Source organism: Rhamphochromis sp. 'chilingali' (assembly GCF_963969265.1).
Source record: "Rhamphochromis sp. 'chilingali' genome assembly, chromosome: 18".
Taxonomy (NCBI): Eukaryota; Metazoa; Chordata; class Actinopteri; order Cichliformes; family Cichlidae; genus Rhamphochromis; species Rhamphochromis sp. 'chilingali'.
The window spans coordinates 31,996,316-32,018,784 of NC_137945.1; the positions used below are offsets into that span (position 1 = coordinate 31,996,316).

The 22,469-nt window shown below is 40.6% G+C and overlaps 1 pseudogene across 1 annotated transcript; it reads left to right on the forward strand.

Moving 5' to 3' along the window:
• Positions 1-16,858: 16,858 nt before the first annotated feature.
• LOC308385896 (serine protease FAM111A-like) lies at positions 16,859-17,883 on the forward strand (annotated as a pseudogene). The gene has a single exon. The product of its transcript is annotated as a serine protease FAM111A-like (transcript).
• The last annotated feature ends 4,586 nt before the right edge of the window (positions 17,884-22,469 follow it).

Genomic DNA, 22,469 nt, shown 5'->3' on the forward strand with positions numbered 1-22,469 from the left:
GGCTCACTGTTGTATTTTGTTTTGTGTATTGTTCCTAGTACAGTAACAATTCCTGTTTCTCAGATCCTCATTTCCTGCCAGCCATTCCTGCAGAAACTCATCAGCCTCCTCACACTCCATCAGTCCACCAGACCACCTCAGGCTCCAACTCCTCTGCCTCGAACTTTTCTCATTAAGTTAAAGATAAACTAAGATTGATTTACCAAGCTTAATTAATTTAACTTTAATACATATAGTGCAGAAAGACACAGTCAGCCAGGTGGGAATCGACCTGCCATGCCAAATTTGTGCCCATGTGGTATGTTCCTTAGCCCGTCAGCTTGTAGCACTGTAAATGCTTCTGCTGGCTGCAAGTTGTGTTTAACTTTTAATTATAATTAGGTTAATTTACATGTTATATTATCCTGTTTTTGCAGCCCTACTTCAATATTTAGTTTGTTCTTGCTGACAAAATCAGCAGTGTTGCTGCACTGGAAACAGACATGACTCTGAGACACCGAAATATATTATAAATGACTTGTAATTAAAAAGTAATTTCAAATTCAAATTTTACTCTCATATTTCATTCATATTCACCATAAATTTTTGAATGAGAGAGTTGGGCCACTTGTTGGTTCCGTTTCTCAGGGTTTCAGGCGATGCATCGCCCGGTCCTTCAATTAAACCAAACAGAAGCCAAAACACTGAAGGCTTCTGTCTGTCCCAGTCCATCTGTGCTTCTGTCCCGATCCTTCTCTCTCTGTTTTGGCTTTCATTCTTGTTCTCTCATCAATATAATTTGTGTTGGTAATTGCTAGAGTTGGATGTCTCGAGACCACTTTTACGTGGTCTTGGTCTCGTCTTGGTCTCAACGGACTTTTGTCTTGGTCTTGTCTTGGTCTCGACTGACTTTGGTCTCGCTGTCTCGGTCTCGCTGTCTCGGTCTTGCGTTCTCAAATCGACATAGTGTTTGGGAGATTTGGAGTCAACCATCAGCAGAGCGGGGGGTGGCTTACTGGGCTTAAGCCTGGGTCATTTTTTCAGAAGCATGGGGTCTTTTGGAGTGTAATTTGTTAGTTACATGCCTGACTGACAACTGTATAAAACAAAAACGACACAAGAAGCACAGAGCGCACCGTTGTAAATTCCCCCTATTTTGGTATGATCTGAGCCCAGGCACTAGGCGACTGAGCGAGGGGGGAGAAGCTGCTGCCTGCAAGTTTGCTGCAGGCAGAGGAGAGCTTAAGTTTGACCAGGTACCAAAGCAAATCATTCGTACTGTACAAATAATGTAAATATGACGGTGTATCACAAAAGATTGATATCAAACTGGTCACTTGGTTGCGTTACTTGCTCTTCGAGTGAATCAACAAATGGATAAATAAAAAGCCGAACAGCAATGCTGATTTTTAGAGAGTATTAGCTTACATTTCATATTTTCAGTTGTTTCCCTCCACGGTTAAACAAAATCTCTAAATCGGTTTCAGTTGTGTACTGATGAACACAACAATGGACATAAGGAGCTTCTTTTAAAGAAAAAACTCAGGTAGATGTTATTTTATATATTATGCTTTGGATGTTGTTCAGTATATTTCTGTGCAAAACAAGAGAAATTTCAATACACAGCAGTATATTCACAGTTTAAACCAGATATTTACATACACTTTAGGGAGAAAACATAAAAAAACCTTTTTTTTACTGTTAAACATCAATTTAGAGTAAACTTGTTTTGATTTGGATAAATAAATATTGAAATATCTTTTGAATTAGTTAAATGTCAGAATAAAAAGAGGGAGCTGTCTATTTTAATCACTTTTATCAAATTTAGGAGTACATAAGATAAGATAGAACTTTATTAATCCCTCGGGTGGGTTCCTCTGGGAAATTCGATTTCCAAAAAAGCACAGCACCGACAGAAGTTACAGTTACAGAACTGTTATATATATACACACACACACACACACACACACACACATATAAATACAGAGACAAATATAAATAAAATATACGAAGGGGATAAATAGAATAAATAGGAATAAAAAATAAAAATACAAGTGAATTGCACATTTCAAGTATTGAGTCTATTGCACTGTTGACTATTTACAAAAAGTATTGCACAAAGGTATTGTACAGTGAGGTGAAGAGGCACTACAGCTTAGTTGTTCCCCTCCTTTCTCCTCCCTCTCCCCTCCAGAGAGGAGTTAAACAGTCTGATGGCGTGTGGGACAAAGGAGTTTTTAAGTCTGTTAGTTCTTGTCTTGGGGAGAAGCAACCTGTCACTGAACAGACTCTTCTGATTGTTTATGGCCGTGTGCAGAGAATGCCCAGCATTGTTCATAATGTCCAGCAGTTTCTTTAATGTCCTTTTCTCTGCCACTGTCACCAGAGTGTCCAGCTTCATGCCGACCACAGAGCTAGCCTTCCTGATCAGTTTCTCCAGCCTGCATGAGTCCTTCTTTGCTGTGCTGCTCCCCCAGCACACCACAGCATAGAAAAGTACTCCAGCAACCACCGACTGGTAAAACATCCTCAGGAGCTTCCTGCAGATGTTAAAAGACCTCAGCCTCCTGAGGAAGTACAGTCGGCTTTGGGCTTTTTTATACAGGTGCTCTGTGTTGCATGACCAGTCCAGTTTGTTGTCCACCCACAGCCCGAGGTACTTGTACTTGTTGACCACCTCCACCTCCTCCCCCTCTATCTGAACCGGCAGTGGACCTTCTCTGGACCTCCCGAAGTCCACAACCAGTTCCTTAGTCTTTGAGGTTGAGTTGCAGGTGGTTTGTGTGACTCCATGCGACAAAGTTCCTCACCAGACTTCTGTACTCCTCTTCCTGATCATCCCAGATACACCCCATGATGGCTGTGTCGTCTGCAAACTTCTGAATATGGCATAATTCAGAGTTGTAGCAGAAGTCAGAGGTGTACAGGGTGAGCAGAAGAGGGGACAGCACAGTTCCCTGTGGTGCTCCTGTGCTGCTGACCACAGTGTCAGACGTGATGTCCTTCAGCCTGACGTACTGTGGTCTGTCGGTGAGGTAGTCGGAGATCCAAGCCACCAGGCAGGGGTCCACCTCCATCCTGTTCAGTTTTTCCTGAAGCATACAGGGCCGGATGGTATTAAAGGCACTGGAAAAGTCAAGAAACAGGATCCTGACCGTGCCTTTTCCCCCATCCAGGTGTGAGTGGGCTCTATGTAGGAGGTACAGGAGGTACATGTACACTAAGTTTATTGTTAATTAATAAGAAAACTCCAGACGATTCCATTCTGAGCTGAAGAAGCTTCTGATAGGTTAGTAGAGTCCATGTGAGTAAATTGGTGGCACAGCTGTGGATGCATATAAGGCAAAACACACTGTCTGTTTCTTTGAAATGGGAAAAATCCAGAGATGTCAACCAAAACACCAGGAAAAGAACTGTGGAGCTCCATAAGTGTGGCTCAATTTTGAATACAATTTGGTGCCATTTACAATTAAGAAATACAGATAGTTTCTGTCTTTACTCTTAAAGTTAACAAATATGTTTTTTAAATTTATAAATCTAAAAAAATAAACATTTAGTCTGATTTGATGTTACAATTAAAAAAGTGTTTGTGTTTTTATCTGAAGAGTTTGTAAATATCTGGTTTCAACTGTATATTTGATGATTGTCAGCACAAAGAGGGAGAGAGAGGAACAGAGAGGGAGAGAGAGCAGGTGAGACACACATGTTAGTCAAACGGTTGTTTACCAAAACTCATCAGAACATGTATCTAGTGCCTAGTGTAACTTTTTAGATACCATTTGTTACTTTTCAAATTCTATATTTATTAAGTTTTGCAGGCTTGTTTGCACAACATGGCTAAATAATTATATAAACTTTTCTCAATCTAAATAGTGGACTTTGGTAGAATTAAAAAATAAGTGTAGTGCAGGTTTATGATGATTTTTAGTGCTGCTATCATCTAGTTCTGATTCTGGTTCTGTTTTGGTTAAGTCCTCAGTAGTCCTGATTTTGAACTGTTGTAGTCCTGTTTTAATTCTGGATCAGTTCTGGGTCTGGTTGAATTGGGGTTTAGTCCTCGTGTGTTGATACAGGCTCGACTTTGTTCTGCCTTGCTGCTTAATTAAAAAAATAGTTTAAGGTGTCCTGCATATGTGATATTTATTTTTTTCCTATATGAAGTCATTCTTTTTTGAACAAAACTCAAAACAGAGCCAAATAATCTTTCAGTCATTTCTACCCTCACTTAATTCCCCTTTGCTGCTCAGCTCTCACACAGTGGCTCAGCTATGCTCCAATCCCTCCATATTGGATAATATCATTATGTGAAAAACAGAGACGGTGAGAGACGCGACAGTCAAGTGGAGCGTGCGTCTGTCCTCTCAGTAAGTGAGTGGGACAGTAGACAGCGGTGAGGAGGGCTGTGCAAAAGCAAAAACACATAAATATGCCTGCCACCCGTAAACGAAGCAGCATCTGGCTGCAGTTTAAAGACTTTTTTTGGCTCGGTCTTGGTCTCGTCTCGACTTGGTCTTGGTCTTGTCTTGGTCTCGATACCCTCTGGTCTTGGTCTTGTCTTGGTGTTGGATTAGGCGGTCTTGACTACAAGTCTAGTAATTGCATATAAATAACAATCAGCAAAACAGGTAATTTAGAAAATGTGTCCGCATGACATTTCAGAACATTTTAGCCCCTTGATAATAAAAAAAAATTCATTTAAGAAACTCAAACGAGGCTTGTAGTGTTATAGTCATAGAACTTGACCTTTGGCCTCGATTTACTTCTCCCTAAACCCAGGTTATGGTGAATACCTAATAATCTAATAACTTACTGTTGGAACTCCACAAAGATAACACTTTTCAAAGATAGCAATAAAAACTTGTCACAATGTGAAACAACAACAGTGCCCAGATTTGGTCCATGGTACATAAAATATAAACTAGGGTTACACAACTAATCACATTTTATTCCTCATCTCAACTTTAGCATCTCACACTTAAATGAACATGATCGAGAACTGTTTTAAATGCCAGTAGATAACAAAGAAACCACAAATTAAGACTATTCTTGATGAAATTATCTGTGTTTTTTCTAAACAAGTGTGGACAGAAATGTCTGATGTTGTTCCTGGGATCTGCTGGAGCCACTTGCCTAGCCTAGCCAGAACAGCAGTGGGGACGAGCCATCTTCTTGGTAAAACATGCACTTGATGGTGACTTGTGGAACTGGCTTGAAGTTGGCCTCTAGTGTTATACGCCACATTACCATGGAGTTCCTAATGAAGGCTCTTAGGGTCGATCTTTTATATTTTTAGGCCTAACATAGCAATTGTGTTGTTCCTCGTAATGATAGAGTTTTATTTTAATAGAACTACATTATATTTTCAAATGCATTCCAGTATCCTTATAATCAAAAGATAAAGATTTTGACTTTGAACATCTCTCATAATCTACAAATTTGTCAGGTTTGGGATTGACTGATTGACTTTTTTTTTATTGTTTACACAGAATTCAAGTTGGAGGTGCCACATGTTTGCTTTATGGCATGGTTGGCCTTAGTTGTAGAGGTTTCAATTATATCCTTCTATTTCTTGTCTTTTAACTAAGGTGCCACTGTAACAGGGTCATAAATCACATTGTTATAATTACACAAAATGTATTCTAAACCCCCAAACTGCTCCTATCATACCTGACTTTTAGGACCTCCAAGCCTGTAGTTATGTTCATTATCAGTTAGAGCCCCTCCTTATTCTTTTCTTCTTCTTCTTTGGTGCAATCCTATAAATACAGTGTACCCCTTTTGCCTCTCCCCTTTTCTACAATTCCCCTATGGGAGAGGTGGGTGTCATTTCTTTCCAACACTTTAACCCTTGTATGGTGTTCGGGTCTGTGAGACCCGTGTTCAGTTTTTTTCAAAAGAAAAATTAAACAATTAATTATTTTTTCACGTGTAAATGTGTTGTGTCTTTCCACTCACTCCACTTGATTATAACTGATTTATTTATAACATTTTATATAAAAGAAAAACGAGAAGCACATTAATTCATAAATGTGATCTAACAAAGGTAAAGGGAAAAAATTAACCATGTTTGCTGTTCATATGTCTTGTAATTGGGATGAAGTAAACATCTGTTGAGTAATTTAACATAGAATTGTTTGATAGTGTTAATTTGGAAAGCCAAAACTCTAGCGGGTCCACCAGACCCATGAACACTGGCTGAGTAACAAAAATACGAACACCACACAAGGGTTAAAACACACATATAATTCATATTTAGCCACCCTGATGTTTCTGATTGCGATTTTAGTTCAATTATTATCATTATTAAACCTGTTTTTGTTAGATGTTATAAGTGTGTAGTATGTGTGTATCATAAATGTGTTTTAGGCGCCATAAATGCTAGCATGAATATATACTCCTTGCTAGCTTGGAAGTTGTGGTGGGTTGAGCTAACCCTCTTCCCCACTGTTTGTATTTGGCCGTAGTAGCTGGAGTGGGCAAATTCTTTACTTGAAGGTCTTTCTTTCTTTTACCTTTTTTATCAGGTATGTCAGATTTCATGTTGATGTTTTTGTTTTATCTTATGTCAAATATGTTACGTGTAAATGCATATTTTATGTTTAATGTAAAAATAAATGCCCTTTTCTACAATTTTTTTTACAACCTTTTTTATCAGACACAATGCAGAATCACACCGGTTACACCACTTCAATACCATGGGAGTTGTTGAGTACAGGATGTATTTATAAGATATAAATTGCACTCGTACATTGTGTTGAGTGGATCTCAGGGCAGAATTAACAGGTTGCTGTGAAAAACATATGGTGGTACTTGTAGACTTCAGATGTCTGGGAATTAATGACTCATCAGTGGAAATCCCTGGAGAGGAGGTTTTTTATAGAGTTGGATATGACGTTGTCAGTGTGTGTGTGTGAGAGAGAGAGCAAAACAGCATAACTCATTGGTTCTTGTGCGCACTGGGTTGATGGTAACATGCATGCTTCACCTCAAGAGAACATCATCTAGTTCTATTATATTGTGCCCTTAAAACATAAACCTCTGCTGCCTGATCTGACTCCTGCTTGTGCTTTGAAGAGGCTGGCACTACTCAATGGAGACCAGATGAAACATTGATACTGAGATGAAACACCAGCTCTTGTGTGTGGCAGACCAGGAGAGTCACACACATTGAAATAAAGCATTTCATAATTCACTGATGAATGCATTAAAAAATACAATAATAAATTCATTTACAAATTACTTTTTATTTTACTCTTACTTGATATATTAATAAAGTAATTCATTATTTGATAATTCCATGGGCAATAAAAAAGGAATTATAGATAAACATTTCTAAATCCATTAGTAAATACTTGAAATCGAAAAGGTATTTACAGAAAAACAAACATTATCAATAACAATCTACAGGGAGTGCAGAATTATTAGGCAAGTTGTATTTTTGAGGAATAATTTTATTATTGAACAACAACCATGTTTTCAATGAACCCAAAAAACTCATTAATATCAAAGCTGAATGTTTGTGGAAGTAGTTTTTAGTTTGTTTTTAGTTTTAGCTATTTTAGGGGGATATCTGTGTGTGCAGGTGACTATTACTGTGCATAATTATTAGGCAACTTAACAAAAAACAAATTTCAATTCAATCCATTTCAATTATTTATTTTTACCAGTGACACCAATATAACATCTCCACATTCACAAATATACATTTCTGACATTCAAAAACAAAACAAAAACAAATCAGTGACCAATATAGCCACCTTTCTTTGCAAGGACACTCAAAAGCCTGCCATCCATGGATTCTGTCAGTGTTTTGATCTGTTCACCATCAACATTGCGTGCAGCAGCAACCACAGCCTCCCAGACACTGTTCAGAGAGGCGTACTGTTTTCCCTCCTTGTAAATCTCACATTTGATGATGGACCACAGGTTCTCAATGGGGTTCAGATCAGGTGAACAAGGTGGCCATGTCATTAGTTTTTCTTCTTTTATACCCTTTCTTGCCAGCCACGCTGTGGAGTACTTGGACGCGTGTGGTGGAGCATTGTCCTGCATGGAAATCATGTTTTTCTTGAAGGATGCAGACTTCTTCCTGTACCACTGCTTGAAGAAGGTGTCTTCCCCAGTCCCCCAAACCCCTGACAGGCCATCACCCCCATCACCCTCCTCCCCCTCCCTTTCTCCCTCCTTCCCACACCTGAAATTCACTGAGGAGATGATGGAGCGGGTCAATGCTGGGCTCAGATCTACCCCCCGGCCCAATCCCTTTTTGTCCCCCATAAACCCCCCACCAGAGCGGCCAAAGGTTCGCCATCGAGCCCCACCCTCAACAGAGCAATCGAAGTCACATTGCCCAGCCTCGCCCCCCTTAGTTCCTCCTTACCACCTTCATGCCCTGTCTCCGCAGTCTGATGTGTGATGTGTGGAGGGTCCGGGCTGCGAGGATTATGGCAGTGGTGACTTTTCCCAGGAGAAGCTGGGACCCTGTTTACTAGAAGGTTTTAAAATCTCTGTACTTTCAGGTGACAGAAGGAGACATGTGGCCTGGTCAAAACACAGAGAGCTGCACTCTAAAAGATCTTTAAACATAGTAAACATACCTTGTGTGCCACAGACTGCTCCCAAACACGAGGGGACAAGTAATACCTCTAAAACACTTAAGTTGGCTTTGTTAAACGTTAGATCTTTAGCTGGGAAAACATTTTTAATTAATGATTTAATCACTGAGCACAGCCTTGATTTTATGTTTCTAACTGAAACTTGGTTGGACCAAAGTAACAGTGGAGCTGTTCTCATCGAGACGACCCCTCCTAACTACAGTTTTATCAGTGAGGCCAGGGTGAGCAGGAGAGGAGGGGGGGTTGCTGTCTTATTTAATGAATCATTTCAATGTAAGCAGCTATCTCCTGGAAGTTTTCAGGCTTTTGAATATGTGGCTTTACAGCTGAAGGCCCCATCCAAAGTTGTGTTTCTTAATGTTTACAGGCCTCCCAAATACTGCACAGACTTTTTTAATGACCTCAGTGAACTGCTGTCTGTGATCTGTGTTGATTTCGACTGTGTAATTATTGTTGGGGATTTTAACATCCATGTGGACAACCCTCAGGACAAAGGGACTAAAGACCTGAGTAACACTCTGGGCAACTTTGGGCTGACTCAGCATGTAACAGAGGCCACACATAATAGAGGACACACTCTTGACCTACTGATCTCCAAGGGCCTGAGCATTTCAAAGGTTACTGTGTCTGATGTGGGCGTGTCTGATCATTACTGTGTTTTCTTTGAAAGTAAAATCTCAGCCCACACAAATACGTCAACAGCAGTGATCACAAAACGGTGTGTAACTGAACACAGTAGTGCGATTTTTAACCAGGTCTTCCCATTAACACCTGACCTGCCCAGAGGTTCAGTCAATGAGCTCATCAATAGCTTCAATGCTAACATGTTAAATGTAATGGACACTATTGCTCCCATTAAGGTGAAGGTTATCTCTGGAAGGAAAAAGTCTCCATGGAGAAACTCCACACTAGTGAAAAATGAAAAAAGAGAGTGTAGGAAAGCTGAGCGCAGATGGAGAAAAACAAACCTCCAGGTTCATTATGACATCTATAAAGAGAAACTTCACAATTATAATTTACAACTGAGGAATGCAAGGAGGTCCTACTTCTCTGACATCATCACTAAAAACAGCCATAATGCTCGGGTCTTATTTTCTACAGTTGACAGGCTAACAAACCCTCCTGTGTCAGTGGCAGCTGAACTTCAACCATGGCCTGCAATGACTTTGCCAAATTCTTCACAGAAAAAATCCAAAAAATTAGACAAGCAATTGGTACATCAACAGCAGATCCAGAATATGTACTGTGTCCACCAAAAAACTGTTTAAACACCATGAAACAGTTTCAACCTATTAACAGCAAAGACCTGGAGGACATCTTAGGTCAACTGAACTCCTCCTCTTGCTGTTTAGATGTCCTGCCAACAAGTTTTTTCAAAAAGGTCTCAAAGACTTTGGAGTCAGACCTGTTACAGATCGTCAACTTTTCTTTATTATCAGGTGTGTTTCCAGAATCACTAAAAACTGCTGTAATCAAACCTATACTGAAAAAGGACAATCTTGACAAGACACAAATGAACAACTACAGGCCGATCTCAAATCTCCCATTTTTAAGTAAGATCATTGAAAAAGCAGTTTCTCAACAGCTCAATTACTTCTTAACACAGAATAGCTGCTATGATGCCTTCCAGTCAGGTTTTAGACAGAACCACAGCACTGAAACCGCTCTGACCAAAGTGTTTAATGACATATGTCTGAATACAGACAGTGGAAAAATGTCAGTCTTAGTTTTGCTGGATCAGCATTTGATACAGTTGACCACAACATATTACTCAAACGACTGGAGAACTGGGCAGGTCTTTCAGGAACTGTACTAAACTGGTTCAAGACATACTTAGAAAACAGGAAATACTTTGTATCAATAGGTAACTTCACATCTGAGCAGACAAGTATCACATGTGGAGTTCCCCAAGGTTCCATCTTGGGACCCCTTCTGTTTAACATTTACATGCTCCCACTGGCACAGATTATAAAGAACAACAAAATAAACTACCACAGCTATGCAGATGACACACAAATATATATCACAATGTCACCAGGAGACATAGGCCCTGTACAGGCTCTTGGTAAATGCATTGAGGAAATTAATGACTGGCTGTGACACAATTTTCTCCAACTAAACAAAAACAAGCTAAACAAAAACAAAACTGAGGTAATAGTCTTTGGCGCCAAAGAAAAACGATTACAGGTCACCAGAGAACTTCAATCTGTACACCTAAAAACCACAAACCAGGCAAGAAATTTGGGTGTAGTGATGGATGCAGACCTAAACTTAGAAAAACACATTAAGACAATAACAAAGTCAGCTTACTATCACCTCAAGAATTTCAAGGATAAAAGATCTGATGTCCCAACAGGACCTGGAAAAACTAGTCCATGCATTCATCTTTAGTAGGCTTGATTACTGTAACAGCATCTTTACAGGTCTACCTAAAAAAGCTCATTCAGAGCTCTGCTGCTCGAGTCCTCACTAAGACCAAAAAAGTGGACCACATCAGTCCAGCTCTGAGGTCTTTACACTGGCTGCCTGTCCGTCAGAGGATAGACTTTAAAGTTCTGATGCTGGTCTATAAAGCTCTGAATGGTTTAGGACCAAAATACATCAGTGACCTCCTGACCCAGTATGAACCTTCCAGATCCCTCAGGTCATCTGGATCCGGTCTTTTATCAGTTCCCAGAGTCAGAACCAGACACGGAGAAGCTGCATTCAGCTTTTATGCTCCATATATCTGGAACAAACTCCCAGAAAGCCTCAGGTCAGCTGAAACACTCAGTTTATTTAAATCCAGGTTGAAGACTCACCTGTTCTCAGCTGCATTTGAATAAAGCACCAAATCCACACTTTTAAGCTTAAATTTCAAAACTTACATTTAACTACTGATTTTATCTATTGTTCTGATTTTATCTGTTTTGATTTTATATACTGTTTTGTTTGTTTGTTAATTAGTTTGTTTGTTTGCTTGTTTTAATCAATTTTAAATCATGCTTTTTATTTGTTTTTGTTTCTAATGTCTCTGTAAAGCACTTTGAATCACATTGTTGTTGAATTGTGCTATACAAATAAACTTGCCTTGCCTTGCCTTGCCTCTTCCAGAAACTGGCAGTAGGACTGAGAGTTGAGCTTGACTCCATCCTCAACCCGAAAAGGCCCCACAAGCTCATCTTTGATGATACCAGCCCAAACCAGTACTCCACCTCCACCTTGCTGGCGTCTGAGTCGGACTGGAGCTCTCTGCCCTTTACCAATCCAGCCACGGGCCCATCCATCTGTCCCATCAAGACTCACTCTCATTTCATCAGTCCATAAAACCTTAGAAAAACCAGTCTTGAGATATTTCTTGGCCCAGTCTTGACGTTTCAACTTGTGTGTCTTGTTCAGTGGTGGTCGTCTTTCAGCCTTTCTTACCTTGGCCATGTCTCTGAGTATTGCACACCTTGTGCTTTTGGGCACTCCAGTGATGTTGCAGCTCTGAAATATGGCCAAACTGGTGGCAAGTGGCATCTTGGCAGCTGCACGCTTGACTTTTCTCAGTTCATGGGCAGTTATTTTGCGCCTTGGTTTTTCCACACGCTTCTTGCGACCCTGTTGACTATTTTGAATGAAACGCTTGATTGTTCGATGATCACGCTTCAGAAGCTTTGCAATTTTGAGACTGCTGCATCCCTCTGCAAGATATCTCACTATTTTTGACTTTTCTGAGCTTGTCAAGTCCTTCTTTTGACCCATTTTGCCAAAGGAAAGGACGTTGCCTAATAATTATGCACACCTGATATAGGGTGTTGATGTCATTAGACCACACCCCTTCTCATTACAGAGTTGCACATCACCTAATATGCTTAATTGGTAGTAGGCTTTCGAGCCTATACAGCTTGGAGTAAGACAACATGCATGAAGAGGATGATGTGGACAAAATACTCATTTGCCTAATAATTCTGCACTCCCTGTATTTGAAAAAAACATCTTTGAATGGCTAAAACGAGCATCACTGCATGTAGTCCCACTCGTTTAAGCTCATTTTAGCTTGTGAAAATATCACATCCCAGCAGTACTAGCTAGCTCCAGTCTTTACTAAGCTTTATTTGCTTTTCACAAGTAAAGCTTGCAGCAGCTAAAGAATTGTATTTATACACAGCCTTAAAGCAATGACTGTAAGCTAAAACCTTAAAATAATTATTAAAATGATGCCCAAACACAATCTCACCAGACCATGTTACCACATTCTTCCTGATTAGGGATGGGTACCGGTATCCGGTTCTGACATAAACGGTAGTAACCAGACCGAAAAGCAGCGCACATTTCAGTGCTTTTTTTTTCCTGAGACGTCATACACTTTGGATTCTAGCCAATCATTTTACCTTTCCGAGGATAGTAGGCGGGCCCAGGTTCTTCTAGAGCAGAGCTACAGAATAAAAAGTCTGGCTGTACTTCACAGCAAAAGATGCAAACTCAGCAGCCTGCAACAAGTGCTTTAAGGTGATACTGTGTAAAGGAGGTAACTCTTCGAATCTGATGAAACACCTGGCGACACATAGCGTTTTTTTAAAAGCCAAGAAATGCGCCGTATTTGATAGCTTGCTGCGAGACCTCACACCGTGCACATCTACTGCGGGTGTGGTGCCTGTTATCGGACCCAGAGTTAGCAACATCCCCCAAAAACCCGAAGAGGAGAGTCTTGGCCCCTAGCCCTGCCAGTGTAGCAGAAATGATGAGGATGATGATGCAGCAGCAGCAGCCGTTCTTCTCTGCGTGAGTAGCTTAATGTTGTTCGTGTGTAATTTACGTTGAGTAGGCTAACCACGTTATTACATTAATGCATGTAAGGTGAACTAGCAAACATCATCATAGCTACATGCAGCTGTCTTCTTGTTTGATGGCAGATACTCCCTTCACCCTGGCCAAAAAGGCTGAAATGACCAAAGAAAAAGTGGGAAACAGCTAAACATGAGAGGTTTTTGGACAAAATTGGTGTTTTTTCCATTGATTAAGCACTGCTTCCAGCCAAGAGTGATACCATATATGCCCCATAGCTGCGGAAAAGGCTAACATTGTTATCTTTTTACAAAAAAACAGCTAAACATGAGAGGTTTTTGGACAAAGTGTGTGTTCTCCATTCTTTAAGCACTGGTTCGAGCACCGTTTAAGCACCGGCACCATTTCAAAAGTACCGGTTTGGTATCGGATAAAACCTAAACGATACCCTTCCCTATTCCTGATACTTAAGCGTTGCGGCGGAGGTGTGGTCCCGGGCGCGACTGCAGGGGAGGAGTGGTGCAGTGAGCTCAACGGGGCGGTGCTGGAGAGGCAGGTGAGAACAGCTGATGGTGTTTGGGCTGATGACGGTTTCCTTCCCCATTTTTAGAGAGACGGGAGAGGAGCGGAGGGGAAGCTGGGATCAGCTGAGACTTGAGCTGTCCAGACTACGGACTGTCACAACAAATGAAAACTAAAAATAAACGTGGCATCTGGCAATAAAGAACTGTGTGTGTGTGTGTGTGTGTGTGTGTGTGTGTGTGTGTGTGTGTGTGTGTGTGTGTGTGTGTGTGTGTACACGTGTGTGAAGTGCATCTCACAAGCGTTAAACAAATTTTACAAAGTAGCTATGACAGCTGTCATACCTTTCGACATGTTACTGACCCCTGCCAAGGCAAAGACTAGAGATAATACTATTGATTTAAGTTCATTTGTATTAAATGAGCAAGATACTAACCCCATGTTGCTCTCCGATGCATCCATCAGAGTGTGAATGTGCATGAATGGTAGACTACTTAGCACTTAGGTCAGAAAAAAGTGCTTGTGTGAATGGGTGTGATTGGGTGAATGAATTAGTTGTATAAAGCGCTTTGAGTGCTCAGACAGAGTAGAAAAACACTGTATAAGAACAAGTCCATTTACCAAATACATGAGTTCACACATTTAAGTTGTAGAACTGTAGAGTTCACTAGGGTCAAGTTAAAAATCACATAAGTTTCATACTACATATGATTTAATTACATTTTATATAATGCACTAAAATAAAAAAACTCCAGTTATGGTTACTTGGGAGTTTGTTAATATATTTTTTAATGATGAAAAAAAAAAAGAGGATTCCTGTTCTTTGAATTCACGAGCACTGCAGAGGGATGTCCTTGAATATTTCCTTGGATGTCTTCTATGCTATTTTACATCACTTGGAACCTCCTTTAAAATCCGTACAAAAAGACAGACCTCAGTGTTTTATGTCCTTCTGTTCAAGAATTCCAGAAAGACAGAGAAACATCGACTCATCAAGTTCAGTCTGTTCCTTTCTACAGCTGTGGTTGACCGGAGCACAACTGTTTGTTTGACAGTCTGCTGTTCGAAATTCAAAACATCTAAACAGCAAAACCTGAAACAGTAGGCTGGGGCATGAATCGGAAAATGCAGTTTTAATTACATGTCCATGATCTGTTTTGTCATTTTTTTAATCGTTTTAATCAGTGGTCTATCACTATCAATTATGATACACATTTTCTCCTCTCTTTTTATAACTGATGGTCCCAGTGTATCTTATGCTGAAGAAGGGAATAGAGGAAGTATTAAACCTCCTTTCTGTAGTATCTGAAGAACTGGAAAAGCTCTGATTATGGTCGTTATGCAGATACTTTGTAACTAACTGTCAGGGTGCAGGCTGGAGTGGTTATGTTTTTTTCTTCCTAATTCTCAGATGGATGACTGGTCCGGCTGAGCTTGCTTTACACCTTTGCGGTGGAGCTGTGCCTTCCCTGTACTCCAGGGTCTAATCTACTTAACTGAGGGGTATGTATTTTGGTTAGTTGCCAGAAAAAAAATAACAACCCACCTTGTGTCATCAATTTGATTGATGGCCCTAGCCTTGACCTTTTGACCCTACCGGAAGTACTCCGGAAGTGACTAATCGATTCCAGATGTATGTAATATGATCCATAAGCGTGACGAATTGCATCCGGTGAGGGGAGGGGGGTACTCCGGAAGTGTCTAATCGATTCCATATGTGTGACTAATCGCATCCGGTGGGAAAAAAAGGAGGGGTGGTTCCTGGAGAGTTCATGAGTTCAACAGCAGATTTCTGTTCAGTCAGTGCTGTATAGAGAGACAGAGCGGCAGTTAGTTTTCCACAGACAAACTCATAGTTTGAATTCTGTTTAAATATTATGACAATGTGATCTTGACAACCATTTTCTCAGTAAAGAGCTATTTCTTTTTACAATAGCGGCTTTATTTTGCTATCTTACGTTAATCTTATTACAGGTGCAATAAAATAAAAACCTTTAAGATTATCTGACTAGTAACGGATTGCATTTATATATAGTGCCGGGTGGAGGCAAGCTACACCATTGCTTGTATGTGTTAAAAAAAAAAAAGTGAAAAGAGCTCAAACAGACTCTTGAGCATATTCATATAGCAAATCCACATAACCAGTGTGCACTCTAATGTACATCTTTGAACTGTATGTTAATCAGTACATGAAGCGTACCTCTGAAAAGAGTCCATCATTTGTGAATTTACTGATTTGTTTTTTAACTGCAGTTTTCACAAACTGCGGATGATGAAATCCTCTGTATTGTAGAAAATGTCTTTAAACTATCGCTGTTCCTACTTACTGAGTTCCCGAACTACTTCTTTACTATGTGAATAAACAATTTGAACAAGAAAGGATTTAAAGACACATTGAAGCAAAGGCAAGGAGGTCAGGAGGTGTCCGGCATGAGTGCGCGTGCGGCCTGGCGTTCCATTTGGGACATCTGACAGACACATTAGTGCAACTCAGACTGTGAGCAGCAACTCCTGTATACTGAACATAAGAAAAGTAATATGTAGTGCTTCTTTTTTTTTAACCGAGATTCCAAGGCTCATGCTTATATGGTTTTATTTTATCCAAAAATAGGTTAGTTTAGCGATTGTGTAACTGTGTCCTTGACCTTTTTACCGGTTTGAGGAGTTGGTTCCCTAGTCCAAATATTTGGGATGGTTCAAATGCCGAGTCTCTATATGGAAACAACAGGATATTTTCCACGTTTTTTCTTAAATGTGTATAAATGGGATCAGATGATGTCCGATAAAAGTAATAAACATAGATGTAAATCTGTTTTTTTTAAACTTTGCAGACTCATTTACCCACTCCAGTGAAAGCGATAAAAAAAGATTGTGGCTTTAAAGAGATTATGAACAAAATGCAAGACGTTTGGTTTTTTGCTACATTAACAACTTTTCCAACTCTGATTCTCTGCAGGACCAACACGGACATCAGTTCAGACGGCACAGGCAACATGTTCAAGCTTGCACGGAGGCCTTTCAGTAAATATAAGAAGATGGTTAAGGCGAGAGATTGCTATTCTGTCTTTTACATCGGTACAAAGGGAGGACTAAATGTCAAAAAAGAGAAAAGTTTTTTTAAAAATGACGCTTTAAAACAGTTCAAGTATCTTTGTGTTTACGGGGAGAAGGGAATAACTGCGGCCGAGGCTCTGAAAAGAGACGGTCACTTCACCGATGACCTGGGCTACTTTGAGCTGGTTAACATCAACGACGAATGTAAGACTGAGTGCACAGACATAATTGATTGTCTGGACAATAAGAAATTCCAGATATGTTTTCCACAGGGAGCAGATAGGGAAATAAAAGATGTAGCCATCCCAGGGCAGCAGAAACCTCCACACGCATCAAATAATGCAAAGCGCAGCGGTGGAGTGACATCAGTCTTAGATGTAGCACGGCAGAACTGATTGAGTCTAAAAACGGCAATCAAAGAAACGGGCAGCAGTACTGACCGTAAGGAGGTTTACGATCTACTTTGTCAGCAGTATCCGCGTCTGAAACGATGGATGGAGTGTAGATTCCCTAAACATTCTTTTCAGGAAGCACTGAAATACAGGAAGGAGACCTTTGGAAAGAAATCCGCAGTGTTATGTTGCTGCTTGAACTGAGCGAGTCAGTTTGCCTCATAACTGGTTCCTTCTTAAAGCAAGGCACAGGCTTTGTGCTATTTGACAACTTTGTCTTGACCAACACCCACTTATTCGACTACTGGGTTAAATCAAACTCACCTAACTGGCGTGAATTTGTAAACGTTACCGTGGTCTTTAACTTTGAAGACCAAGAATCAGACAAGAACAACCTCAGCACTAAGGTGTTCGTCGGCAACGATAAGTTAGATTATGTCATACTTAAGCTGGAAACAGAGAAAGTGCCGCCAGGGCTCCTTAAGAGATTTGGACCTGTGCCTTCAGACGGCGAGGCCTGTGTCGTCGGACACCCAGGAGGAGTGAAAAAAATGAGTCCTACATTCATCTGACCACATGACATTCTCCCAATCCTCTGCTGTATCATCCATGTGCTCTCTGGCAAACTTCAGACGGGCCTGGACATGCACTGGCTTCAGCAGCGCAACACGTCTGGCACTGCGGGATTTGATTCCCTGCCGTTGTAGTGTGTTACTGATGGTGACCTTTGTTACTTTGGTCCCAGCTCTCTGCAGGTCATTCACCAGGTCCCCCCGTGTGGTTCTGGGATCTTTGCTCACCGTTCTCATGATCATTTTGACCCCACGGGATGAGATCTTGCGTGGAGCCCTAGATCGAGGGAGATTATCAGTGGTCTTGTATGTCTTCCATTTTCTGATGATTGCTCCCACAGTTGATTTTTTCACACCAAGCTGCTTGCCTATTGTAGATTCACTCTTCCCAGTCTGGTGCAGGTCTACAATACTTTTCCTGGTGTCCTTCGAAAGGTCTTTGGCCTTGGCCATGGCGGAGTTTGGAGTCTGACTGTTTGAGGCTGTGGACAGGTGTCTTTTATACAGATGATGAGTTCAAACAGGTGCCATTCATACAGGTAACGAGTGAGGGACAGAAAAGCTTCTTACAGAAGACGTTACAGGTCTGTGAGAGCCAGAGATTTTCCTTGTTTGAGGTGACCAAATACTTATTTTCCACCCTAATTTACGAATAAATTCTTTACAAATCCTACCATGTGAATTCATGGATTTTTTTTTCACATTCTGTCTCTCACAGTTGAAGTGTACCTCTGGTGCAAATTACTGACCTCTGTCATCATTTTAAGTGGGGGAACTTGCACAATCGGTGGCTGACTAAATACTTTTTTGCCCCACTGTACAACTGATCATAGAAATTTTAGAACCAAAAAAACTTCACAAACTGACTTGTTACAATGGTGGCACTTATTTTACATTTAATTTGGTCAAGAAAATTCCTCCCAATGTCCAATCAGTTAGGCAATCAACAATAGTACTTGCTATTGTTATTATATTTCTATTGTGCACATGATTACCCTTCTGCTTTCACTACTTTCTGTCAGGTTTCGTAGATCGGACTCACGCGCAGACCACTAGTGTCTTCAAAAGGTGCATTTATTTACAGTGTTCCTCTACAGTGGAATTCATATATACATATAATGGTGTCAAGGAAAAGGGGCCGGGGTTCCAGGGTCCAGGAGCGAAAAAGGCAGGAGTCCAGGAAGGGAAGGTTTTCATTCAGCCCTCACATATCTCCTCTCCTTTCCTCTATCTCTCTTGCTTCCATTCAGTCGCCAGGCACAGGGAAAGAACAGGTCCAGAGGCGATGCTGATGGCTCAACGATCCAGCGACGAGTAGAGCAGACTCGCCCTCTTAAGAAGGGTTCCAATCTCTTCTGATCAGCAACAGATGTGCTGATCACCTCCAGGTGTGTAGGCCAGGAGCAGGAGCCCATACTGAGCTCCGCCCCGGCAGGAGAAAGAGAGAAAGGAAGAGGGCGAGAGAGAAAGGAAAACAAAAACAAATCACCTGACAGCTGTCAGCTGTCGAGGAGCGGAGACCATGACACTTTCCCTGTGACTTCAGAGATGAACAGGCACTACTCGTCTTGGCAGGAAAATTCACAAATGCAGCAGTTTTCATGACAATGACAATACTCTACTACTCTAATACAAATAGACACCGATGTGGCTAAACCACCATTTTCATGATTTCTTGCATTCATTTGAATCTCAAGTCACGATATCTAATCTAAATGATCCCAATAATACTCTTTCAACCGTACCATAAAAGAAAAACGGGAGCCATGGCTGCACTGAACAGGTCACCTGCACTGAGCAGATGAGCGGTGGAGCAAGCAAGAAATATCTGACACGAAGATTACAGTATGATGCAACACCCCCCACCCCCCACCCCACTGTGGTGGTCCCTAAGATATCAGACCAGTGCAGCTGGGGAAATAACCTCATAGCATTGCAGGAAAATGGCAGCTTACCAGTGTAACACTGCATTTAGCACCCTGTGCAACAAACAACAAACACTATGTTACCTCAAATAACCCATCAGTTATTATCAGACCAAACCTTTTTTTGTGGATTTTTATCACTGACAAAACACACAGTCCAGAAAGTACAAACTCCAGATAAACCATAAGCTTAAACAGGCATAAAGCAGGGAGTAACAAAGTTCTCTAAAGAAAGTTGAAGGAGCTCACAAGAGAAGCCAAACTGATGCCATGACAAACACTAGGTGTACGGGTTGTTCTTCAGCATATATGCAAGGTAATCAGAGGATTGCACGCAGTAAGGTTCACAGGAGAGGACACAATGGAACAGCACAGCACTGGGAATAGTACATTTCAGGTTGGCAGTATTTCCACTGTAGCACATACAGTAGGCAAGCCTGTGCATCAACATATAGAAAGAAGACTAAGTTCACTAGGTTGCCATCACTATGCCAACATTAATAAATGAGGCCCAATGTTTTTTATTGTCTAAAAAGCTCTCTTCTTGCATATTTAAAAGAAATTCCATCTTATAATATTAATAAGATTCACAGCTTTTGAGCAAAATTTCAGCACTTCAAACTAGAGATGGCACGATACCACTTTTTTATGTCCGATACCGATACCGATATCATAAATTTGGATATCTGCCGATACCGATATGAATCCGATATAGTGTTTTTTAATCAACAAAACTGTTTTTTTTAAATATCTTGCTGCATTTTGTATAAGTTCATACTCAAGTTTAAAACAACAACTACACTAAAGCTATTCTGTTATACCTATATGCAAAAAAAAAATATTTCATAGTTCAGCAATACTGATCAATCTAATAAACTTAAACCTACACCATCCTCCCTATTCTGGTATTTTAAAGAGTACTTAGCGTAAATATTAAGCAACCTAACTAATAGGGTTCCAACTCCCAGCAACAACAAAAATAAATAAATAAAAAATAGGGAACCACCCCTCACGCTCCACCTCATGATGCTTAATCAACGTAATCAACCTTAATTTGATGCAGTGTGAAAAAAAATGCACAGAAATCAATTATTTTTCAAGAAATATTAAATAGATTCAACATCTTTCTTCAACAAAATTGCAGACTGCACAGATGGTACCTTCCCAAAGGAAAAAGTACTATAGCTTACTAGGGTATATATATTAGACTTAATAGTTACTATATACAGTAATTGACTTCTATTCATTTTACATCAAATTAAAACTTTGGGTGTAAGATTTGGATAATTATTTATTAAAAGTTAGACATGTTAAATGAGAATAAGAAAGAAAAGTATGTCTTTGTGCCCCCTTTTCCCTGTTAATGCCCTATCAGCCCCCCTGGCTACACTTTGCTAGATCCGCCCCTGCACAGTTACCAGCCGTCAGCTACGTAGAAAAAGATCCTCGAGTAGAAAGTAATAATAAATAAATTCTAACAACAGCTGATCAAGCTTAAACGTGCTGCTGTTGTTCAGCCGCTGGTTTCCTCTTTCTGGTGCAAAGTGGGCCAAAAACAAACCAGAGACACGGACTCGCGACAGAAAAGCCGATCAGCTGATCATTAAGCAGTTTCATGATTGAAGTAGCAGCCAGAAGAGGGAGTCGCTCCATATATCGTTTGGTAAGCTTAACGCAGGAATGCTTTACAAACATTCAGAGATGGACTTACACACTTGCTTTACTTCTCTCGGGGATAACTTTGTCAGAGATGAAATGCCGGGTTGCCATCGAAGCTCCAAATGCTATCCAGACCACCGACAGGTCCCGCATGCCACAGCCGCTCTATCACGTGATGCATACTGCTCCGACGTGCTAACGTTCTGAGGTGAGTTACGGCGTGTTGCAAGTTTTGTGAGGTGCTTTCGTGATATTTAATGGATCGGATTACATTTTTTATTTTTCTCCGATATCCGATCCAGTAATTTAGGTCAGTATCGGACCGATACCGATACGTAATATCGGATCGGTCCATCTCTACTTCAAACCCATAGTCTCTGTTTGTTTTTTAATTGACTGCGCAGACCCTTAATAAAAAATGTCTCTGTGCTGGTACACACTACAGAAAAGAAACTGTGTTTGGAAATAAGTCTGACTTTTCCTTTCTGGGATGTTCTTCACAACAAGTGTTTGTTGGTTCCAGAAGAGTAATGCTTTTTGTCATTACTAAATGATAAATATTATGAAATGAAGGCAAAGCAATGCATACAGAGTAGGGATTAGAAGCAGTTTGTACATAAGACTGAAGTGTATTTTTGTGCTAATTGTCTCAGCCACTTCAGGGCTCTGATTACCAACTGGTCCTTCTGAGGGAGCCAAGTGCATCTTCAGGCTGATTGCATCTCGCAAGAGGTGACTGTGTCCTAAGATCATGAGACTGCTCTGAAAGTGATTTATTTGAAGGTGTTTTACTAAAAACATCAAAGGAATGGTATGCATACCTACGATCAAAACTTACCAAAGTCCCCTTTAAGATGAAAGTAAGTGAAAGTGAAAGTGACCATGGAAGAGGGCACTTCTTCAGTCAGCTACATGCCTGGGCATTTAGACGCTAAATACATGTTTGCACAGTGAGGGCATTTGTACATGTGCATATCAACAGGACTGCAGTGAATATTCAGT